Source organism: Pygoscelis adeliae, unplaced genomic scaffold (assembly GCF_000699105.1).
Source record: "Pygoscelis adeliae isolate BGI_AS28 unplaced genomic scaffold, ASM69910v1 Scaffold580, whole genome shotgun sequence".
Taxonomy (NCBI): Eukaryota; Metazoa; Chordata; class Aves; order Sphenisciformes; family Spheniscidae; genus Pygoscelis; species Pygoscelis adeliae.
The window spans coordinates 4252-11528 of NW_008823973.1; positions in this window are offsets into that span (position 1 = coordinate 4252).

The following is a 7277-nucleotide window of genomic DNA, read 5'->3' on the forward strand; positions in this document are numbered from 1 at the left end:
ACTAAAATTACTTTATTACAGTTGATTTTTTTTCTTTTAACATTTCCTTTGCTATGATACAAAGGATACTTACAAACAAAATATTACATATGACCTTATTTTTTTCTCTTATTTTCTGACAACTTGGTAACAGCTTTAAATGCACAATCTATACAATTAATACAGGTTATATATGAGCTATAATGTATGTTGAACCAGAAGAATACCAGAATACTGACAATATACTGTACATTAAGCCTTACCAGTTAGTGCTTGTGGCATTTTCTACAAGAAGGAAAACGCACACCTGTAGATTCACTCATACCAGCTGGTGCTACCAGACACGGAAGCAGGAAGGAGTTTAATTCCCCTAGTTAAATCCTTCGTGGCCCATCACCGTGGTGCTGGGCCTGGAAACCTCAGACCAGTGTTCATAGTAAAACAGCAGATATGTGTGTGTTTTTGTCTAACGCTCTGCGGCACAAAACCACACGGCCGGGCGCCTTCCCCCGGCACCGCGGCAGCCAGGCTTTGCTATACTGGATGATGCCCCAGAGCAGACGGCCACGGCGCTGGGGCCGGGCGCTGGGCGAGCTCTTGTTGGTGAGCTGGACCTCCTTACGGAGGGGGAGAGGAGGAAGAGGAGGAGGAGGAGGAGAGGAAAAGCAGCAGCAGCTTTGCTGTCATCAGTAGGCAGCTCTTGGGTTTGTGCACACGAACAGGCAGGCGCCGAGGGGGGAAGAGCAAGGCCAAAGCAAGTCGCTCCCCGCCACGGCTCGGCCGAACCGCGGGGCTCGGCCCCCGGCTGCACACGGAGCTCGTGCCCGGCAAAACCTCCGCGGGGTCGGGCAGCCGGTGGGGCTGGGAGCTGCCTTGTAGTCACCTGCTCGCCAGGAAAGGTTTGCTTTTGTTTCGCAGCCAAAGCTAGATTTGTGTGGCTACAGGTGTGCACTTCCCCTCCTCCCGCCATGGTCTACGTCGGACTGATAAGGTTACATTTTTGTTTTTATTACTTATTTTTTTTAAAGCAACCAAGTGAAGCGTTTTTAGTTGACTGGCAAAAGACCTGGCATTTGCACAGAAGCTGCAAATGGAAAATAGCCATCCCCTCCTCCCACCCGCTGCATCCCAGCCCAGAAAATCCCAAACTGTTGGCGGAAGAAAGAAAAAAAAACAGGGGTGGAGGAGAGGAAGGGGAGGGGGGAACAGGTTGGAAAATACCAGGTTTGAGTTAACATTTCCTTGACTTCACACAATGCTTGTGCAAAAAGAAACAAAACAAAACCCCCAAACAAACAAAAACCAAAACCAGAAACATGCTGGAAATAATGAAAACAAATGGAAAGTAATATATAAAATTAAAAATATAAATAGGATGTCTGGCTGACTGGTAGAAGAATAGGTCATTTAGGTTACAAAAAGGAATATACATTCAAGAGGCTCTGAACCCAGTGGGGTAACTGATGTTAAACTTGTGTTAATAGTTAGGCTAGAATTCTCAAGTTTGTCTTTAAAATCTTCACAATACAAGCAAGCTATTTTTAAAAAATATACACTATACACACCTCACACAGCTTTTCCTATCCGTATCACACACGTTACGCTCCCCTCCCATCCACTAAACCAAGGGGGTTCCCACGGCTAAGGCACGCAGGGCAGCCCCCCCCCCCCCCTCCCCGCACCCCTCGGTGGGGCAGCGATGGCTGCAGAGCCCCAGGCAGGTCGCTTGGCCCTCCACGTCTTACCACAACCTTCTCAAGCATTTACAAGTCACCAAAGGGCTGTAGCCTTTTATGTTATACACACTTCACTTTGTAACGTTAATTATTTACATCAGGGCTGCCCCCCCATCTTTTAGCTGTTTCTAGGCAGGTAAAAAATGTTCCTGTTCCAAGCAAGCAGGGGGAAGAGCTGCGGGGGGGTTAGGAGGGAAGAAAAGCTGAAGAAAGGAAGCGGGTGGTTTGCTTGCCAGAAGCCAAACCCGTACGCACACGTATGCCTCTCCTTCTCTGATCCTTGAATCCTTACAAGCTCCCGTCCCCTCCGACCTCCAGGACAACCAGACCTGGAGAGCACGGCCTCACCGGCGCTCAAACTCTGCTCGCAGCTTCCCGGGACGCCCAGCAAAGCTATTCTCGACTTGCAGACTTGCCTCTGCCACGAGACAAGGAGCACAGGTCCTTACTTCATTCAAAAGAAGCATGGGGGGGGGGGGGGGCCCCCCCCCCCCGGGGGCAGTGCAAGCCAGCTGCAGCCGGGGCAGGGACACTGAGACCCACGCAAGCGACTGCATCGCACCCACAAACTCGCCCTTCGCGGCTGCCACCAGCTGCAGTCGGGCTCTGCCGGAGCCATGCAATAGCAGCGGCGACGTACTTCAGCTCGTGAACAACCCTGTGCTGATTTCTAAACTCTGCTAAGCTCAGAGTTGCCATAGAAATGCGTGATCCTGGCACTAAAAGCAGGCAACAATCTTAAATGAAAGTCATTTTATTTTTCCTCCAGTAGGTTTAGATGATCTCGGGTTTAAGACAAAAGCAGTCAGAAGGGGAAAACGGATCATTTCCAGAGAGGTTGAAAAATATAGTCATAAGCCGGTATTAAACTGCAGCAAAGAACCTGAACTCGGTTCCCATTGAGTTCAGCCCCAGAGAAAGCGCGAAGCCACCGCTCCATCCCTCGCACTGCCCACCACACAGCACACGACGCCGAAGGGAGGAAGATTCCACACAGCGAACACGGGAAAACCCGGCTGGACGCGGGAAGGCGGAAGCCCCAGGCGAGCGGCTGTTGGCCTCCCCAGCCCTCCTGCCCCATCGGCTCCTGCGCCTCCCCAGCTCGCAATATTTAAGCACAATTCCTCACAGCATCACTTTGACACGTCTCGGGGATTAGATGCATGCTGAACTACAACTGGCAATTACAGTAGCTTTTTGCTAGCTGGCACATACTGTATCTATAAATTTTAGTACAAAAACTTAAAAAATACAGAAACTAGGTCAATTTGTTAACTACATATTTACAGATAATTACAATTCTTTTCACTCACAATAATTAAACTAATTGTCAGTGAAAATTCAAACTGTGCATGTTCTGAGGTACCCGTACTCAGGGGTGGGGAGCGGGGCAGGGGACCGGAGGGGCGAGATCCCCCCGGGTTTGTTCACATCCGTGGGGGCAACGCTCGTCCCTCCTGGTTACTGGTTCCTGGACTCAGCGTGTGCACTCAGAGAAAGCAAGGAGAGAGGGAACCGATGTTGGTTTTTTTTTTTTTCCCCAGGACATGGCTTTAGGATGTTTTGAGGCCGCCAGACGGGCGCAAAGCCAAAGGTCGCATACCAAACCGCCTTCCTCCCCCCCCCCAGAGGAGCCTTAAGGTGAAGTGCAAGTATTGAGACCCACAGCTCGGTGGTTAAGGTGCTTGTTCGCCAGCAAATCCGATTTACTAAGTCCCCCTCTAGCTGACAAAGGCCTTTCCCTCCCCAGCAAAGCTCGGGCTGAGGGGCAGGGCAGGGATGCAGCAGGCAGCATCGCAGCCCCAGCTGGCTGAATCTCGTTGTGCAACAGGAACCAGGGTTATCTGCTGCCATCATTCCCTGGTGGGGTGATGTTTACTATGACCACTAGATCTATCAGCTTTTTTTTTTTTTGGCTGTAAACAGCTACCCACAACGCTCCGAAGCACCTCACATGTATTTCTCAACAGGCTCCTCCGACTCACTCGACTCGTAAAAGTGCAAACTGAAACAAACACAGCAGAGGGACACCGACCGGCGTCCCTGTCTGGCCATCCACCACTCCTCCATCCTTGGCACGTGGCTCTGGGCTCCCTGCCGGCCAGCGCCGGGGTGGGAAAAGTCCCACACGCAGGAGCACAGCTAAAGATGACACTACTCGTTGTGAAAGGGTAAGGATGTCCCAACCAAACCCGAGCCTCACCTAAAAAGCTCGCAAGAGACCTTCCAAAAGGGACAGGGGGGAGAATTACCTCCAAATTCTCTGATAGCACAAAGAAGAGAGCCCGTGGTTGGCGTGCTGCTGAGCTGGCTGGGCTTCCCCAGGGGGTAAATATCGCAGCTGGATGAACATTCGTGACGACACATGCGAGAACCATTTATCCCCCAAACTGCCAGATGTCTCACTAAGATGGGGTCTGTAGAGGACAAAGGGGAAGGTTAGAAGGGTCTTCACAGCTTGAGGAGCTCGTGGTGTCCAGCATGGCACTCGCTCCTCTGCTGTGAGAAAGACCAGGGCAAGATTTACTAGAAACGCAGAGCAAGCACCCAGGAGAAGAACAAGTCTGTCCTCTGCTTACTGGACTCAAGTAACAAAACACACACACCTAAGCAGAATAAAGAATGGACCGAGCACCTGTGTGTGTGTATATATATATGTATGTATGTATGCGCTGTACACACATACACACACACACATATCTTTTAGATCTTCCAATTTAGCTTCTCTTTTGATCCTCCACATAACCTGCTCTAGTTATTAGACGCACACAAAGGTAGACAGTGTTCAGAGTTAGCGGTGGCTTGAACTCAGGACTGCCAAAAGTTAGTGCCGGTGCAGCGTGCCAAGACCGTGCCGGGCTTGTGATCTTTCGTGGCGAGACACAGCTGGGGACTCTGAGCTCAGCCTGCTGAGCACTTCACCAGCCCACTCACCGCCTCCCCAGCAGATCGGTACATTGCCTCAACTGCTTTCCTATCGCTATACCGTCTTGTTTTCTTCTCTGCTGTCTTCTGACTTCCCGGTACCCTCTGGGAGCTCTCTTTTCTCCTTTACAGCACACCCATAGCAGCTAGCCTACCCTCCCGCTCCCCAGAAAAAGAAAGCTACAATTAGCAGGGCAGTATTTAAGCGAGGGCTTTTGACTGCAGTCAGCCCTAGCACAGCTTGTGCAGATGTACATGCCCTCGCCCTAGAGAGCCCTGCTGCAGGGTTTGCTTTTGCTCATGAACAGGAGTGCTAAAGAACAGCAGAACTGAAGTGCCCTGACAGAAATGCACAGCATGATGTGTGTGCACGTATACCCACACACACGTACATACAGAGTATATAAATATATACAAATGAGATACCATATATATATCCAGAGAGATGTGCGTATTCAACAGAGTAATGGTAGACAGTGGTACAATACAATTTATTGCCTCTCAAGAAATGGCACGTAAGCAGGGTCAAGGGGGCAGGGCAGCCTGAAGTGCAAGGGGCCCTTTTCCCCCGGGGGGTGTGTGTGGGGGGTGTTAATAAACGGCATCATCCCAGGATCTACCAGGGTGCACCCCATGCAGGTTACAGCTAGCGTGCAATGCACGTTCTTCTGGAGTGGGAGGGCTGGGTGGGAGACAGCGATGCCAGCCTGGCCCCAAGCCAGGCAAGGAATGGCTGCAGGGAATTTTCTGTGGAAAGCTTGGTATCGTACCACATTTATTTCTTCAACCCCTTTGAAGCTCACAGGCTCGGAGCGAACGCAGGTGAAACAGAGCTGGCCTCCATTTCAGTGCTGCATCCGAGGAACAAAGCACGTAACGTTCAACATGGAAGGGAGAGGTGGCTGCTGACTCCCAGGGACCACGGAGAACAAGAAAAACATGGTCCCTTTCACTGATTTTTAATTAAAATCAAAAGAAATTCAAATCAGAAAGAGGTGAAAATGCCAGCTCCTCTGTTTTTTTCATCTCTGGGCTAAACTACATCAAAACTGTAGGTCTTTGCAAAGGGGAGAGAAAAATAACCACAGAATAAGAGATTTCAGGGGTCAAGCTGGTGATTTGAAAATACCGCAATAAAATTTGCAAAGTAGTCCACACAGAAGAGTTTCCCCAGTGTTAAATACGAACATAAAAGATGCAAAAGAACATCTTTGCTGAGGTACTGGAGTAGTTTCCACAATTTACAGATTACAGTATTTTTAAAACCAAAGTTAGGGCATGACTGCAACGAGTACAATATGGAGTAATTGGTCTTACTTTTAAAAATAGAGTTTGCAAACTGATTCAGAGAGTGTTTGCGTCTCTCCAGCGTATTTTATAGCTGTTTATGTATCTCAGAAATATACCTGAGAGACACATTAAAATTCTCAACACCAAGGGCCTCCTCATATACCTCCAAGGCACAGCCTGACCTTGAGTCCCTCTGGCTACAGCTGCATAATGGGGTGCTTTCTCTCGAGAGCAGGCTTGTTTGGGACAGCTTTCCTTCCCCCACATACACACAGGGACACACACATTTAGACCAGTTGATCTGAATCAGTTTTTGCAAACTATTTTAATTAAAATATTAACTTGTTGGAATAGTCCAGGTCTGCACATGATATACATGTAAAAATGGTTACTACACAATTCTTTTTGAATACAAAAAAAAGCCAATATGGGATAGCCATCATTTGGATTCAGCATTCAGTCATGCTTGACATTACACAAAGAGATGGGTTGAGAGAACTCTGTCGAAGTAGCTCAATTTAAGCCAGAGACTTTGACCAAATTCAAACCATAACAGAAGCAAAAGAATGAACCCACTGAACTTGCAGGTATAGCCTGTCCCCGCCGTCACTGCTGCTGTTTGTGATAGAGGAGCTGAACTTCAAAACGCTGTGTTAGCACCATGCTCTGGGCACACCCTCCACTCTCACATGGTAAATCCCATGCAGTTTTGGCCTTTCATTTCATTTTTGTCTCTTTCTAAACCCAGGAAAATACAGGTACCTTTCCTAATTCAGTTTCGCTGCATTTCAACAACACTGCAATGCAAAAGAATGACCCCAAAACATCCAATTCCACATAAAAACATAGCAGAGGAAAGGACAGGACAATTCACAGTCACAGCCTGCCCCGGGGGGCAACCAGAGTCACCTCCACGGGACCACCGCCTCATCCCAGGCTTCCGCCAACTGTTAGTACTACAAAGCTCCTTAATAACGGCTGCTCAAACATATTTTGGTAAAGTTTCCATCTTTGATTAGAGTGATGTGCTACGTCAAGATGCTAGAAATCCCAGTTGGATTCACCGGACACTGGCAGAGAGTTAAGGACTGGGAGTGGATGTTAATTTAGCTAACAAAAGAACGTCGCCCTGTTGAGAGTACTGAACAGCAGCGAGACACTAGAGTATTTACTATATAAATATGTCACATGGACAAACACATTCGGAAAACCTTGCTTTTGAGCCCTATAAACATATTAAAGGCAAATCCTAGAGTTAGCAGCTAGTGTTTTCTTCAAGATGATTAGTGTGCAAGGATAAACATTTACAAAGAACCCTGGCTGGTCAGTCCCCAAGACGGAAATCTT